This window comes from Vulpes vulpes, chromosome 5, assembly GCF_048418805.1.
Source record: "Vulpes vulpes isolate BD-2025 chromosome 5, VulVul3, whole genome shotgun sequence".
Classification (NCBI taxonomy): domain Eukaryota; kingdom Metazoa; phylum Chordata; class Mammalia; order Carnivora; family Canidae; genus Vulpes; species Vulpes vulpes.
Genome location: NC_132784.1, coordinates 116872861 through 116889838, shown reverse-complemented (window position 1 = coordinate 116889838; position 16978 = coordinate 116872861). Strand labels below are relative to the sequence as shown.

At 34.8% G+C, this 16978-nt stretch overlaps 1 protein-coding gene across 5 annotated transcripts in view; it reads right to left on the bottom strand.

Annotated features, from left to right (window-relative positions):
- Positions 1–16978, bottom strand: part of SEMA3A (semaphorin 3A) — a 455199-nt gene that overhangs the window by 416769 nt on the left and 21452 nt on the right. The window contains exon 1 of one of the 5 annotated variants that reach the window (XM_072759793.1): positions 15734–15945. The exons of 3 other annotated variants lie outside the window; for them this stretch is intronic. The gene's annotated coding sequence lies outside the window, so the exon portion shown is untranslated. Of the gene's footprint in view, positions 1–15733; positions 15946–16978 lie in introns of those variants that run through there. One more of the 5 variants, XM_072759796.1, reaches the window with a different exon arrangement.

Here is a 16978-nt window from a genome sequence, read left to right as displayed (position 1 = left end):
GCTGTGTCATTTTTCTTTTTCATTCACAACTTGTCTGAACTTGGTGCATTGGGTCACTTGTCACTCACTCTCTGTGACCATTTGTGCAAGTAAACGGGGGTTTTGTTTTTCGGAAGTAAATCTTTGTAACCTGTTGGGAGTCTTTCCTCTTGTTAATATTGGAAGTTCACAGGTTAACATCCTCACAGACTTGTAGCAGGTCATTTTACCAGTGATACCTTAAAATTGTATATGTTAACCTAGTCCATAACTCCCCAATTTTTTGATTCATCTTTATCAAAGACAAAGGAATTTAGAAAGAAAATAAAAGTGGCTCCTTTACACACACTGAATACCTGTTGTTATGCAAATTAAACAGTAAGAAGCATGAAAAGAGAGATCCTCTGAACCTACTTTCAGAGAAAATTATGGTTGATAAGACTTTATTTCACAGTTTGAATGACAAGTAGACCTCATCCTAATTCACACAGTGCAATGATACGTTCCTCTGTGCAGAGTCAGGAAATGGCATATAATGAAGCCACCTGAAAGAAACACTCCTGGTATTAAATAGTCTTTCAGATGATCCCTGTGTGTCTCTTATGAGTAAATAAATAAAATCTTCTTTTTTTTAAATAAATAGTCCTTCAGTATTTACATGATCTCAGTATGGAGTAATCTGTAATCAAGAATAGCTGTTTGCCTTTCTTTAAAAATAAAATTGCATGAAAGAACATTTGCTAATAAGCCAAAGAAAGTTGTGAAAAGATCACATCAATGAATCAAACTTGACCTGATTAGATGATTTAATTCTAGTTATACTTTTTCTTTTAGAAGAGGAAGAAAACAATGCCTGTTGACATTATAGTATAATTTAAATCAAAAGAAAAAAAACTGTTGTATAAAAAAAAAAGAAATAGATGCATTGAAGCAATCATTACAGCAATGAAAAATGCATCCACAAGATGCATGCACCAATTATTTGACTTATTTTTTTAAGCTTGCCTTAATTCTCTCTTGTGTATATTCAAAGCACTAATGGTTCTGAACTTTTCCTGAAAACAGTAAAGGAAAAAAGCAGACATGTAAAAAATATAAAAACTGTAGAATTTTACTGCAGTTTTGGGAATATTTTCTCTCTGCCTTTATTCTGTGTTATAATTAAGTTGGGTTTTATTTACAGAAGATGTCAGGTGGCACTACACTAAGAATTTAAAACATTTATACTGTGAATTAGTAAAGCATTTATCAGGTACAAATAAGCCCCTGCTTGGCCTTGACAAAAAAGTAACTAATTTTAAAGTGAGAGTTTGTTGTTTTTTAAGTATTCACTGACCATATTCTTTTAAGTAAACACCTATTGCATTAAAAGAAAAGTGACCAGTTGTTTTACCCAGAGAAGTTCAGGGATTGACCATTCTAATTATTACAGCAAGTTGAATGGTCCTAAAACAGTAAGTTTGATGATAATTTTCAAATTCATGATATCAGTGATAGCATACATATATTAAAAGTTATTTCTAGCATGATTATGCTGAAAAAATTTAAAAAAAAGAACTTTTACCAATAATTAGCAGGTATTGCCTATCTGTATTATATTCATGATGATTTGGGCTTTGCACAAATCATCAACAGTAGAAAAACATCCAAAATGAAAAAAAAAATCCTTATTCATGCTGCTTAACAGAACTATTTGACTCTGATTTTTCCTGCCATCTGGTGGCAAGATCAAAACTCAGAAAAAATATATTCAACCATATAAACAATGCACTCTAATTTTAAATCTTTTTACCACTGCTATCAAACAAAGTACACTCAAATTAATTTACTATGATTCCAGTAGAGGGAATTAATAAATCTGGTTATTACACATGTAACCCAAATAAAAACATTTTAAATATACTAACAAGTAGCACTTTGAAGATTAGCATGAATTTTAAAGCTATAATATAGATACTATAGTGCTCTAAAAATAAGATCTTCTCAATAAAAATTAACAATTTAGCTGATATCACATTTGTCAATAGTACTTCTCATTTTATCACATTAAATATTTATTATAAATTTAGTGGACAATGTTCTGCCATATTAATTCCTCTTAACAGAAAGTTGAATTTGATTAAAATATGGAAGATAGTTTTTCAGCACAAGTATGCTAGAAATATGAGAACTTTCATTCTTAATTTTTAAAATAAATTTGATGGCAAGGGATGAATACCCCTTCCTGAAGAGATTTAATATTCAAACAGGAAGTTTATATAAAATTATGTTTATTTTTGTCTTAAATACTATATGTTAAGTAATTTGAATACATTCCATTCAATAAGAATACAAAATTTATGTTACAGCATTATTTTCTTTACTTTAATAGCATTACTTTTAAAAATGCTTTACAAAAAATATTTTATCGAACAAAATATATTGGACAAAAATATTTGAGAGAATGTATGACAGTTCAATATTCCTAAATGTTCAACACTACTGCTAAATATCCAATAAATGCTTAAGAAAATATTTTTGTAAACTCTACAATAATTTAAAAGGTGTAAGAGATATTGTCATATATTACATGTTAAATTCAGTCAAGCAATTTTGAATCAGTGACAGCAACAGTAAACTTCATTCTCTCAAGAACTTTTTTTTCCCCTAGAGAGATAATCTCTGACATTGCAGTATGAGCAATTTCTCCTTACAATAGGTTTGAAGTCTCTTATCAGTAAATTTGCCTATAATTGAAGAGAATGGTCTTAAGTTTATTATGTAAAATTTAGAACTCAATTTAAAATTTCCTCAAATTAATAATTGTAAACAACATTTAAAAGTTATGAGTTGTATTTTTCTAAATTTTAACAGTAAAATCCTGTTCTGTTTTGTATACAGGAGAGGGAAGAGCTAGAAAAAGATTTAGTCAATGTAATAATCAAAAATTACCTTACCTTTCATGCTAATGAATTGTCAGTAGGCAATAGCTAAAATAGCTTGTGAGACAGCTGAATGGCTGATTCATGCAGGTCATATGGATACATGTTCTGTCTACACAGCATAAACTGAAATGGAAATTTGGCAGCTACCCAATTTATGTGATCCCTGACAATTCAGGCCTTAAAGTAGATTTAACACTTGTGAACGAGATACCTAAATATAAGGATGTTTTGGATGATATTCTAAAATTATTTTATGCACTTCACAACTTGTTAAATTCTCCTATGGGAAAAGAAAATATTTAAAAAAGCAAAAAAATAGCTCCCTTTCTTATTTCTGATCCCCTGTGCTTAGAGAGATATGCCTATAAAAATAAATTAGATACTCAGACATCTAGGCTTTTTGAATCAAGTCAATTTGGGGGCTGGAAGATGAATGAAGTCTTAATACGGTACAATCTATTATTCCACTGAAAGACCCAGAGAAAACTCTAGGTTTTAGGACTCTTAGGATTCTAAATTAATACAGGAGTCCTTCATCAAAATTTATGAGCACTTACGGGTCAGATAGCATGATGAAGCCAATGGCTAGGGAGGCACCATCATCTCCTAACCATTTACCTTTGAACAGCCTATATATCAATTGATGAAAATTCTACTACATAAAACTAAGAATCTAATAGCAACCAAGTGGAAAGATTTAAATTTTATGAATAGTTGATGTTTAGTGAACATTTATATATTGACTAGCCTTTTAAAAATCATTGCATTAAATAAAGTTTTCAATTAAAAAACAAAATCTGAATTTTGTTTTCATACAACTTAAATAATCACAGTCTATTTGGCTTTACTTATATTTAATAGCTGTAACATCACTTCAGTGCTCTGTGGGGGTGCACAAATAGATCCCCATTTGTATGTTAAAAAGACTCATTTAATCCCAGAGCAATTGCAAAATTTTGCAATTTAAATCTTACACCCATTATAATGATTTAAAAAACTGAGGCTAGTGGACCCAAAGTGACTTGACTCATGTCAGCTCTTTAGTGATAAAGCCAAGACACTCAAACTCAGACCTCAAAATACAACATACACCAATTTGTGTGTCTTATCTAAATATGCATGGATTTTGGCATCAAAGATAAATAAGCCTCAATCCGAGATTCACTACTGAACACCTAGTACATTGAACAAATCTGATGATAATGCTATTTCTCGTGTGGAATGGAGTGTTGGGAATGGTAGAGAATAGAAAAGTGGCAAATTTCCAGCATCTCCTAAGTCAGTTATTCCTCAAGTACAGAATACATTCTTGTTTAACTACATACAAATGAATTCCACATCTATGTTGCTAGTATGACCATTTGTCAAATGGTCACCAAGGATGTCTAGGGGTAGTGAAACCAGGGAAAGTGACACCAGAGTTAAGGGACACTAGTGTATATAAATGAAATGAGGGGTACCATCTTGGCATTTAGTCATGGCACTTCCACTGACTGGAAATGTAGCCTTAGGAAAGACTTTGTGTTCACTACCTATTTTTTTCAATTGTGAGGATGTTACATCAAATTCTATGTTGAAAGACGGTAAGTTACATGAATCATTTTTCATCTCCTCAACACAGAAGCATGATAAGCATAGGAAGTTATTAAGTTTGTGAGAGGAGAAAGAAATCCCTCACATTTATACCAAGGGAGTGATTGTTCTTCTGCAGCCTTTTGGTAAAAAGAACATATCTTAACTGCTCATTTAGCATGTGCATCAGATTTTATTCATGTCCCTTTTTAAGAGAAGCAATAGATATTTTAAAAAATTTACTTAACTTTATTATCTCTCATATCGATGTCATTAATTCAGAGGGAAAAATTACTAGTCAGGGTAGCTCTTGGTTGCCATGTAAAATGATAGAAACAGATAAATGAGATTGAAAATTTATTTTTTAATTTTGACTGCTTTTTCTAAAATATCCTAGCAATTGTTTTTCAACTTACATACTATGATTGCCCACAAGACGATTAGAATTCTTGCTTTTTCCCTTGCTTTTCCTTGAGGAAAGAACCTCTAGGGTGTCAGCTTTGTGGTTACAGGAGTGCTCTTGCCTCCTCACCTGGTCATTCATCCTCTTGATTTCACATATTGACTTGACAGCTCCCACTCTTACTAAATTGAGTTTATATCTAATACCTTCACCCTCCCAGTACCTGCCCTTAAATTTTATTTTAAAAATTTTATTTATTTATTCATGAGAGACAGAGAGAGAGAGAAAGAGAGAGAAAGAGAGAGAGAGAGAGAGAGACACGCAGAGACACAGGCACAGGGAGAAGCAGGCTCCATAGCAGGAGCCTGATGCGGAACTCGATCCCAGGACTCCAGCATCATGCCCTGGGCTGAAGGCAGGCGCTAAACCGCTGAGCCACCCTCAGGGATCCCCTTAAATTTTATCTACACATATATAATTTTGTTCTTGATCTATATAAAAATCCTCCAAGGACTCATTACATTCCAACATGTGACTCATTGTCCTTTTTCCATAAAGTTGTTGTGCTATCAGTAAGAAAAGATTATGTAAGATGTGAACTAAATTGTGCTTAAAAACACATATATTTCTAAAACTCAGTCTCAAGTACTGAAAAAGTATATCTATTGAACTCTTAAGAACAAGAAAAATTCACACTAGATCTGCTGATACAAGCCAAATTCTCCATAGGATGGTGATCAGTACATTTTATTTATGCTTTATTTCTTTCCAATAAAAGAGAAATAGCAATAGTGAGTTGCAAAGTTTTAACATTCTAAAGAATTCCAGTTGTTTTAAAAAAAATAATTTCAGTAACCTCTTAGCAGGTGAACAATGAATATCATCAACGTTAGTAGCAAAGAAAGAAAGAAGATATGATTCAAATCAATGGTGTGAAGTAAATCAATTAAAAATAAAAGAGGATCTGAATTATGGATTTCTTGAAGATTTCCTTGACACTCAACAATTTTTGCATCCAATACAGGTTTTAAAACTTTAGAACACTTAAATAATTTTAAGGAAATATAATTTTCTTCAAATTAATTATGCTTTACTTAATAAAATGTAAATACTTGTAATACATATAAGCTTTCAGAGGCTTTAGAGAGGTTTCGTCAATGCAATTCAACAATACTATTAATTCTAATTTTCAAAATGTTAAGAATTCTTGACTGAGAATTTTTAAAGCTAATTTAAAGGCATGTGTTATAATCGCCGATGTGTCCTTCCACTAGACTTTCTAATCCTGCAGATTGAAAGGCAAATAAAGCAATGGGACAGAAGTTTGTCTTTATTCCCTTGACTCAACAGATTCAAGACCTAGTAATACAGTACTATCTTTGTGTCATAAATTATGTTTTCAGAAATTTTTCCAAAAATATTACAAAGTATGGGGAGCTATAATTTGCTAATTAATCCTGAGAAAAAATAAAAATGAGAAGTAATGATAATAAAAATAATAATTTCAGGAGAATGTCATTTGATTTGCAGGCTATCCTGCATCTGTTTTTCTTCCATCTAGCTATGTAGCAAAGAATATAAACTAATTTACCCTCTCAAATCTCATCATTTGGTAAAACTGAGGTAAATAACTATTCACAACGTAAGTCTCATGGACTTTATAAAATTCCCAGTACACCTGTTGACTTGGATACCAGCAGTTTGAATTATAACATGGTGTCCCATTTGATCAGTATTTGACAAATACCTTCAGTATTTGACGCTTTATTATATGCTATCTAATTTAAGATACACAAAGCTCTGAGGACAGACAGGATTTTTCCTCCTTCAAGAATAAAGAAGTCAAGGCTCTAAAAGAAAGTCCGTATAGGAAATAGAAGAGCCAGGCTTCAGCATTGTGGCTTCAAGGATTTCTGGCTACTTGAACTGCCACCACAGGGTACCAAAATATAAATCTGAATCACATAAGCTTCATTGAAATGCCTACACTCATATGCAAAGATGGACTTAAATTTCAAATCAGGAGAACCCCCAAGATATGCAGTTGGAAAGTGGGTTTATTTATTCATATACTTTTAAAATACTTTTCCTTTTATAAAATTATTTTAACATCCTAAATATAACCTCAAAATTCATAGAGTATATGTCATTTTCCCTATTTAAGAAGATATAATGTGCTTCAAGTATACTTCATTCAAAATGCCATCTAATACACATGACACTCTATACATGGGATGTGAAATGAATTGCAGATTAAATATGTTGATAAATGTTCTTAGTGAGCAGTCTGGAGCTGCCTTATGTTTCAGTCACTTATATCCTTAAAATTTGGTTCTTACACTCAATATATTTAAACATTCAAATAGGGAAAATTTCAAGGATCTCCACTGAATATCCTGTTGTGTCCCACAAGGAGTAACACAATCACAGTGTAATAAGTCAAGATTTAACTTTTGCAAAATTATAATGTTACCCCTTGCAAAGAGCACAGTTTTGGTGGGTAATCTTCCATTATGAATATGTATTTTTGATGTACAAATACTTGGAAAGATCTTTTACAGCTGTCTTCTCTTCTTTTGAATAAGACAAACTTTAGATGCATAATTTAGGATACTTATGCATGGAGAGATAATATTTTGTGCATTATAATCAGCATAGGCCATGAACAAATGATGGAGATATGTGCCTTCTCCACCTTCCTTTAAATTACGTACAGACCTTTTATGGGCAAAATAGAGCTTTCTGAGAAGGGTTAATCTACTTTAGGATATAGGACAACTAATGTTGAGCTAATTTGAATACCATTAAGATGGAGTCAGTTCAAATGAAAGAAAATTAAACCACATAGAGAAAGCGAATTCATTTCATGTTTATAAGAAATAAACTTATAATTTATTTTATTCTTTGATTCTAATTTCTCATTTAATCCTGGATTGATTCTCTCACAACTTGTAAGTTTACCATCTTGGCCAGGAAAATCAATGTTTCAATAGTGGATCTAGAAGTTTGAAGACTCCACTGCCTCAGGAATACTAAAATTTTGTGATATTCTGCTTTTGGATTTTTTTTTCTGATGCTGAGTTATCTTTTAAGTCACCTTTTATTTTTTTCAAGTACTGGTGATAGCTAATATATCTTAATCATTCCTCTCCCTTCATGAATATATAATGCCTCATATACAACTAGCACCTTACAATTTATAAAGCATTTTCCCATGTGGTATTACGCATTGACATGTTACATACTGAATATGTTTTTCCCTCATAAAAATATGCCTTATTACCAAAGAAGCCTGAGGAATTAACAAAAGATGTATGGCCTGATTTTCAGTTTATATTACATTTTTTAGGATACTGCTGCTGCAATATTTTATAGTGCAGCATATAATTCAGGGGTTCATATTAATCAAGCAAGAACAAAATGACAAAATTTTACATATAGCAACTGTGACTTCTGGATTCGTCCCAAGGAATTTTATGTAAAGAAGCCAAAGTAGCCCTGAAAGAATGTGAGAAGCTAATTTTCCATGATCAGTGATACTGACATTAGCTCAACAAAATCATTAAAGACTCTTATTTTTGAAATTAGAATAGCTGTGGTCTGTTCTTTTGCCTGGCTTGTTTCCTTTAAGTCACATTTCTTCTTCTTCACAGTCTGGCATTTTTAATTAGTCATGTTCCTCAAGCCTTTGAGTGGGTCTGTAATAATAAAGATCCTTTAAAAGCAGAAACAAATTACCACATATGAATGCCTACTCCACCCTATAGCTCACGATCAGGATGGACTCGAGGGTTCTAGTGAAAAAGAATGGTTGAGAGGGTCTGCCTCGTCGTCTGTACAGCATATGTTCCCACAACCTCTAATATCGTGAACTGACGTCTTTACCTCTCTCCAGACAGAAGAGAAGTGTTTGGGGGCCCCTCCAGCTAGGTTATTTACTTTGCTTGCCTGTATTTTCAAATGTCTCCTCTATGCTACCTTTTCCCTCTCCTCTTACAGATTGAAGTTTCTTCCATTTTAATAATTTTCCCTCAATATTCTAGTCTTTACAATTTCATTCAGTAGCTCTCCTTTAAACAGCCAGCAACCCTTTTGAAACCGTAGTCTAGCTCTATAGTTTCCACGTTCTAACTCCATTCATTCCTCCACACCCAATGTACATCCTGCCCGCACCACTCTAAGGCAATGTTTTTTGAGAAACTTACCAGTGACATTTCATGCTCAAATCTTATAATCACTTTAAAAATTCCATGCTATTTCACCTCAGAAGCATTAGACATTAGACTCCATTGACCTTTGTTACTTAAAACATTACCTGCTGAATCTTCTCTTTACCTTCTCCTCAGTGTTAGAATTTACTGAAGTTCCATCCATCATGCTGCTTAGGATGAACTCTCCTTTACTGTTTGTTAACTATCTGTTCAACTGAGAATCAAATCAAACTGACCTATATCAAGCCAACTCTTCTTTCATGTTCTCATGAATTGTTGTAAAACATGGTGCCCCCACTTTGGGCACAGACCCATGGCCCATTGCACTATTTTAATAACATGCAGTACAATATAATTATATTCCTATCTCCCCCAAAGATTGTATGTATCCCTATTTTTCTGCCAGGAACTAAGATCAATACTCAATATATAGTAAGTATTAATGAATAAATAGTTAAGGAATTAAATGACTAATAGTGAGCAATTATTAATATTAATTAATAATTAATAGTAAGTCCTCCGTGTGGCTGGTGATCAAGAAACTTTCATCCTCTTTCAATATCCTTTTCTATTCAGGTACACTCCTAGTTTTCTTTTTTTTTTTTAATCTATTTTTTTGAAGATTTCATTTGTTTATTCCGGAGAGACACACAGAGAGAGGCAGAGGGAGGAGCAGGCTCCACACAGGGAACCTGATGCAGGACTCGATCCTGGTTTTAAATTCTAATAAAAGAAATTTAACTTAGAACCCAGAAATGGACCCTCAGTTCTGTGGTCAACTCATCTTTGACAAAGATAAGTTTGATAAGTAAAGACTATCCACTGGAAAAGGACAGTATCTTCAATAAATGGTACTGGGAAAATTGGACAGCCACGTGCAGAAGAATGAAACTAGACCACTCTCTTTCACCATACACAAAGATAAACTCAAAATGGATGAAAGATCTAAATGTAAGACAAGAATCCATGAAAATCCTAGAGGAGAACACAGGCAACACCCTGTTTGAATTTGGCCACAGCAACTTCTTGCAAGATACATCTAGGAAGGCAAGGGAAACAAAAGCAAAAATGAATTATTGGGACTTCATCAAGATAAGAAGCTTCCGCACAGCAAAAGTAACAGTCAACAAAACTAAGAGACAACCTACAGAATGGAAGAAGATATTTGCAAATGACCTATCAGATAAAGGGCTAGGATCCAAGATCTATAAAGAACTAATCAAACTCAACCCCCAAGAAACAAACAATCCAATCATGAAATGGGCAGAAGACATCAACAGAAATCTCACAGAGGAAGACATAGACATGGCCAACAAGCACATGAGAAAATGCTCTGCATCACTGGCCATCAGGGACAAACAGATCAAAACCACAATGAGATCCCATCTCACCCCAGTGAGAATGGTGAAAATTAACAAGACAGGAAACCACAAATGTTGGAGAGGATGTGGACAAAGGGGAACCGTCTGCACTGTTGGTGGGAATGTGAACTGGGGCAGCCACTCTGGAAAACTGTGTGGAGGTTCCTCAAAGAGTTAAAAATAGATCTGCCCTACGACCCAGCAATTGCACTGTTGGGGATTTACCCCAAAGATACAGATGCAGTGAAACGCGGAGACACCTGCACCCCGATGTTCACAGCAGCAATGTCCACAACAGCCAAACTGTGGGAGGAGCCTCGGTGTCCATCGACAGATGAATGGATAAAGAAGATGTGGTCTATGTATACAATGGGATATTCCTCAGCCATCAGAAACGACAAATACCCAGTATTTGCTTTGACGTGGAGGGACCTGGAGGGTATTGTGCTGAGTGAAGTAAGTCAATTGGAGAAAGACAATCATCATATGGTTTCACTCATACAGGGAATATAAGAAATAGTGGGAGGGATTATAGGGGAAAGGAGGGGAACTGGGTGGGAAATATCAGAGAGGGAGACAAATCATGAGAGACTCCTAACTCTGGGAAATGAACAAGGGGTAGTGGAAGGGGAGGTTGACGGGGTGGGGGCGTTGGGATAACTGGGTAATGGGCACTGAGGAGGGCACTTGATGGGAAGCACTGGGTGTTCTGTATGTTGGGGAAATTGAATTTAAATAAAAAGAAATCAAAGGGGGCACTTGGGTGGCTTAGTGATTGAGTGTCTAACTTAGCCAGGACTCAATCCCAGGATCGAGTCCCACATTGGGTTCCTTGCAGGGAGCCTGCTTCTCCCTCTGCCTGTGTCTCCACCTCTCTCTCTCTGTCTCTCATGAATAAATAAAAATCTTTTTAAAAACTAATTTTAAAAAGAAATTCAACTTACTATTTTTTGAGCTAAGAAGAGACAGAAGTGAACACACATAACAGTTTCTACGTATTGAGTTCTCACAACAAGCCTGACAATAAAGCAATGCTATCCCTATTTGTCAACTTAAAAAAAAAAAATCTGTAAAAGTCATGGACCTGAGGTCACACAGCAAGTGAGGGGCAGAGTACAGAAGAGAACATCAATCTTTCTCTTCTAAGTCGTGTACTGAAGCTATAGTGGAGGAAAGATAGAAAAGAAGGTTGCTCTGAAGAGTTGATGTTTCTGCTGATGGCTGAAGGATGAAGAGCCTGCCATGAGAAGACAGGGAAAGAACATTCTGGAAAGAAAGGAGGGCCAGTACAATGGCTGAACTCATTGACATGTCTGATTGGTTTAAGAACAAAGGTAGTGAGCAAAGGGTCTCATGGAGTGTGATAACGTTAGAGTGGTAGGCAAGGCATAGGTTATTTGCATCTTAAAATATACAATAAAACATTTGCATTTTCCCCCTAATTGTCACAGGAATACATAAAAAGGTTGTCAGTGGAGCAGTGATACAATCTGTTCATTTTATAAAGTTCATTGCATTTGATGCATGGAGATTAAACTAGAGACAACAGATATCAGAGATGGCGAATATTACACAAAAACGACACACGAGAAAGGCACATTTAGTGCTTTTGGAGCATAGAGGTATGAGTAAGACTTTTTATAATGTAATCACCTTTTTTTCCTTTTTGAAGCAAGAGCATGTATTCTTAACAAGATAAAGAAAAAGAGGATTGAAGCAGTAGGAGTTGTTTCAAGTCTATCTGATAATAGTTTTTTTCTTATGTCTTACCAGGGACCTGAGTTATGTTAGGAGTAAGCATAGAGAGCTGAGCTTGTCTCATGTAAAAAATATTTACTACATGGCTCTAAGTTTTGATACTACTGTTGTTGATTTCTATAATCATAAATAAATGTATCAAGATTGTGTACACATTTAAACTAATTGCCTACATTTTCCTATTACTATTTCCTTGTATATTAAATGGGAAGAATATGGGTTGAATGAGAATATGGGAGAATGAGAAATGGGGTGGGGGTTGTTATTTAAAGGATGTAAGGGTTAAGTTATGCAAGATTTATAAGTTCTAGATATCTGCTGCTAAAACATAGTGCCAACAGTTAACAACTCAGTACTATACATTTACCAATTTGTTAAAAGGGTAGATCTCATGTTAAGTGCTCTTACCACAAAACCAACAAGAGGAGGCAGGAGGAAACTTCTGGAGATGATGAATATGCTTGTTACCTTGATTGTAATGATAGTTTCATGGGTGTATGCATACTACAAACTAATCAAATTGTAACTAATCAAATTAAATATGTCCAATATTTGTGTATCAATTATGCTTCAATAAAACAAATAAAATACAGGAAGATTAATCCGAGGTCTGCAATTTTCAAATTATTCCTGGGAGTCTTCTGTGTTCTGTAGGAATGTAGGCATCTTCAAAACAGATGAACGTTGACTATACAGGTAAGGACCTTCTAATGTCCCTTTCCCCAACTAAATGCCTCAATTTTTTTTTCCATTTTACATGTCAGATTCATAATATTTCATTTATTTAAGCTAAAAATTATTGAAAACCATTACTAACATACGAGGCCTCTCAGATTTATCATGAGATCATTGATTTTCTCTCTCCTTTTCATAGGTAATATTTATAGGGCTTCCTATTCATTCCATTCCTACATAAGTAAATTATCAAATTTTAGAAATTTCTAATATGACCTTGACTCTTGAGCAGGGACGATTATTTCCAACTGCACACATTTCGTTGGAACACTCAGAAAGATCTCAAATTCAACATACTGCAAGTAAAATACTTGATTCTTCTCCATTTATTTCTTATTGACCAAACAAGAATATCAGAAAACACATCCTATATTTTTCATCACAGTACACATCCCTTGGTCTCTACATCCTACCTCCTAAATGTCTATCAAATCTACTCCACCCACTTTCATTACAAGCACTTCCATTCCTTTTGGAGGATATTAAGTAGCTTCCTAAATAGCCTCCTCTAATTTCCTCCTCTTACCCAACACACTTGTCCAAGTCTCAGCTTTCAAAACTATCTTCTGCTATGTAAACCTGATCATTTTTCTCCCTGTGTGATGGCTTTCGATTTAAGCAGGACATACTTCATAGCTTGACATAGCTTCTAACACTATGAAAATTAGTCACTAAGAACCAATCACTCTTTTTGGTGCTTTAATGTTAAAATGGTACGTGGAGCAAGTTAGTCTGTGACACAATCCAACTAAAACTTCATTGTTGCCTCCCACCTTCTTTCAAAAACATTTTTCCTGCAGTTTACATTTCTCTACTTATGGAAGAGAATTCTGACCATCCTATGAATTTTCTATCCTTGCGCAGGTAAAAGATAGCTCTTTGACCACTTAAGCCATAAAACATACTCTCAGCTTAGAATTAAGATGAACTCGACTTAGCAACAAATCTTCCACTGCCCGCTCAGGTCAGCCTCAGACTGGAGGGCTAGTTGGCCCTTTGGATCTGAAAGATGCTAGAAGCTGTTTTCACTGGAGCACTTTGATGAGTGACCGAGATGTCCTCAGCTGGGACCCTCTCCCCTGATGTTCTTCTCTCTACACTTGAGGTGATGGAAGTGGCACCACTTTACCCCTTTCTCCTAGGAGAATGGATGTCCACTAGTTGACAACTACTCTCCTTCATACAATGTCTTCAAAGCCCCTTCCCCCTCTCTTCACTCTCAGCTTATAAACTGTTTCAGAGGATTACCAGTTTTCAGAAATATCCTTCAAAACTCTGCATGTGGTGATTCAGCACCTCTATGTTCAATTTTGCATTTTTAAGGTTTTGGTGTCTTGTTGAAGTTTCAATTATCGCTTGCATTATTTAATTTACTTCTGAGCATAATTCTATAAAGGAGGAATCTAATGGCCTTTGTGGACACTGAGGTTAAGGGGAGTTAAATAAGGCTTGTTAAAGTGGCACCTGGGTGGCTCAGTGGTGAGTATCTGCCTTTGGCTCAGATTGCGATCCCAGGGTCATGGGATCTAGTCCCGCACTGGGCTCCCTGCATGGAGCCTGCTTCTCCCTCTGCCTGTGTCTCTGCCTCTCTGTGTCTCTCATGAATAAATAAATTAAAAACCTTTGGAAAAAAATATTTAAGTTGTAGACTACATAAATGACTAAGTCAGAAATCAATTTCAGGCACTGGACTCTGGGTCCATGACCTTAGACATTGACTTACTATGATCTGGCCTCTATCTACTTTTTAAAGCCACTTTTCCATTTTCAGTGCATTCCAACATCACTGACCTTCTTTTCCTTTACCCACTTTTTTTCACCTTCCACCTTTATGCAGACCATTTTCTTTAACAGAAAAAGCCTCCTGTTTTCTTTCTTTGACAGTGATTATCTACTGAACTCTTATTCAAGACAGCTTTCTTGACCTCACCAGAAGGCATTTCCTTCAACACGCCTAGAAATAACAGTGTAATTATAACATTTTTTTCTTATTTCTTATTCTAATGATCTGTTTACATTTCTGTCTCTCCTGTTAAAACTGAGCCTAAGGCATATTGAGACTATATTCTATTCATCAAAACCGAAGGCAAATGTTTGCTGAAAGAATAAATGACAGACTCTGTGTAGGGTACCACTGGTGAGATGAAATAGTTGTTTTGAATTCTGGAGAGAAGAGCAAATCCTTGGAAATAATGTGGTCCAATGAACTCATTTAAGAGGGAAATTTAGAGCAGCAGAGGGAAAGTAACTTATCAGAGGTACCCAATATTGTATTTTAATTTGGAATTCTCTTCCTCCACATCTTGGGAGTTTTTGCAGTCCTTATTTGTACAGAACTTTCAGCAAGGTCATGTGGCACAATGCCAACATGCAGATCCTCCACTCCCATCTCTCTAAGACCTAGCAGATGTGACCAGGCTGTGCCAGGACCACCTGGGAGTCATTCCTAAGTGGCAAGACTTGCTTCACTTATGTAAAGGTTATAACTACAATCCACAGCAGGTGCTTTAGTTTATAGCATTTAAGGTCATTTACAAAGGCACTTTGCTAGGTTCTTAGATGCCATGAAGCTCATGTCACAGTAACACTGTTAGCGTATATGGCTCCCTCTCTTTGTTTTTATCAACTATTTAAGTCAATGGTTTTCTGCTATCTGTAGCTTTTATTTTAAGTCCTTTTCAGAGATAAGGTATAAATTATGAATGAGTGAATGAATGGACAAAAAGCATGTTATTGGTTAAGAATAATTTAAAGGTAAAAATTAGTGAGAGAGCCAGAGAGATTTCTTACCTTCACGTTCAGTAGAGGTTGGCGCTAGATTAAACAATCTGGTTCCAAGGTTTTTCTAATAAAGATTTATGAGGACTGGATTCATATCAAGAGTAGTTTTTGTTTTCTTGTTTTAAAATCTATCTCTCTGCAGTAAAAGCTTCTATTTTTGAAAAAGCTAGGCCAGTCTTAGTCAAGTTTTGCATACTTTTCAGGTTTTGTTTGTGATAATACTGATATGTAACAAAAGCAGAGGTCATTCACTCTTTTTTACAGTTCATTGCAGGACAAATAAATAAAATGTCAGCATTCAAGGAATAATTTTTATGAAAAATTTCTAACCCAGCAAGGTCACAGAAGAGATTATATCTTAAAACAACAACAACAACAGAAATAGGCAGACCTGAAAGGCATACCACATGTGTTTTAAGAATAACACCCATGTTTTATGTATTGATATTTTTGAGTAATAAACTTTCTATCCTTCTCTCAAAAAGGGAAAGTGTGGTTATGAATATGAGTGATGTAATATTACTTCCTGTCTTTGGGAGACCTTCGATCTTGTTAGTGCTGCTATCCTGTTTGACTATAACCCTGTAATCTTTAAAGAATGTTTTTGGTCATGGGCCCTCACCTCCGAGTGATTTCATCCAGATACAGTTTCCATAGGCTTTACTGGTTTAAACAGAAGAAAAGAGCAGACCATCTGAACAAAATAAAATGTCACCATTAAATTGGTTTTTGTAGCTTAAGGTACAGTGTAATGATATTTTTCCAGCAGCTGCTTTCAGTTGGATTTCAAGTTTAGAAAAAGCTTTGCATCTGATACAAAATAATAAAGTACAGGTTGTGTTACTTCCTTCTTTTGTGTCTCAAAACATAAGGAAAGTCTTTGTGCTTTTACATGGTAACTGATGATCATTAAGAATTCCTTTTTTTTTTCTTTTTCTTTTTTCTTCTATTTTTTGGATACCCTAAATAATTGCCCATATGTGCTAACTGGAGTATATGTGAAAAGTGCTTTTGAAAAAAAAAAGTGAAAGCATTCTTCTAATAAATAGGACTGTAACTTGGGTCAGTTTGACTAGCTTCTTACATATAGTTGATTCCTCCTACAAAATGGTGAAATTACTTATGTAAAATGAGGTGTCTTAGTGATAAATCTGTTGTTACCACCAAGAGGTAAGGAGTTCTTTCTCATAATCACAGTAATTAATTTTGTTTCCCAGCCATGCTGATCATTTGTTCTATTCACGAAGAATACAG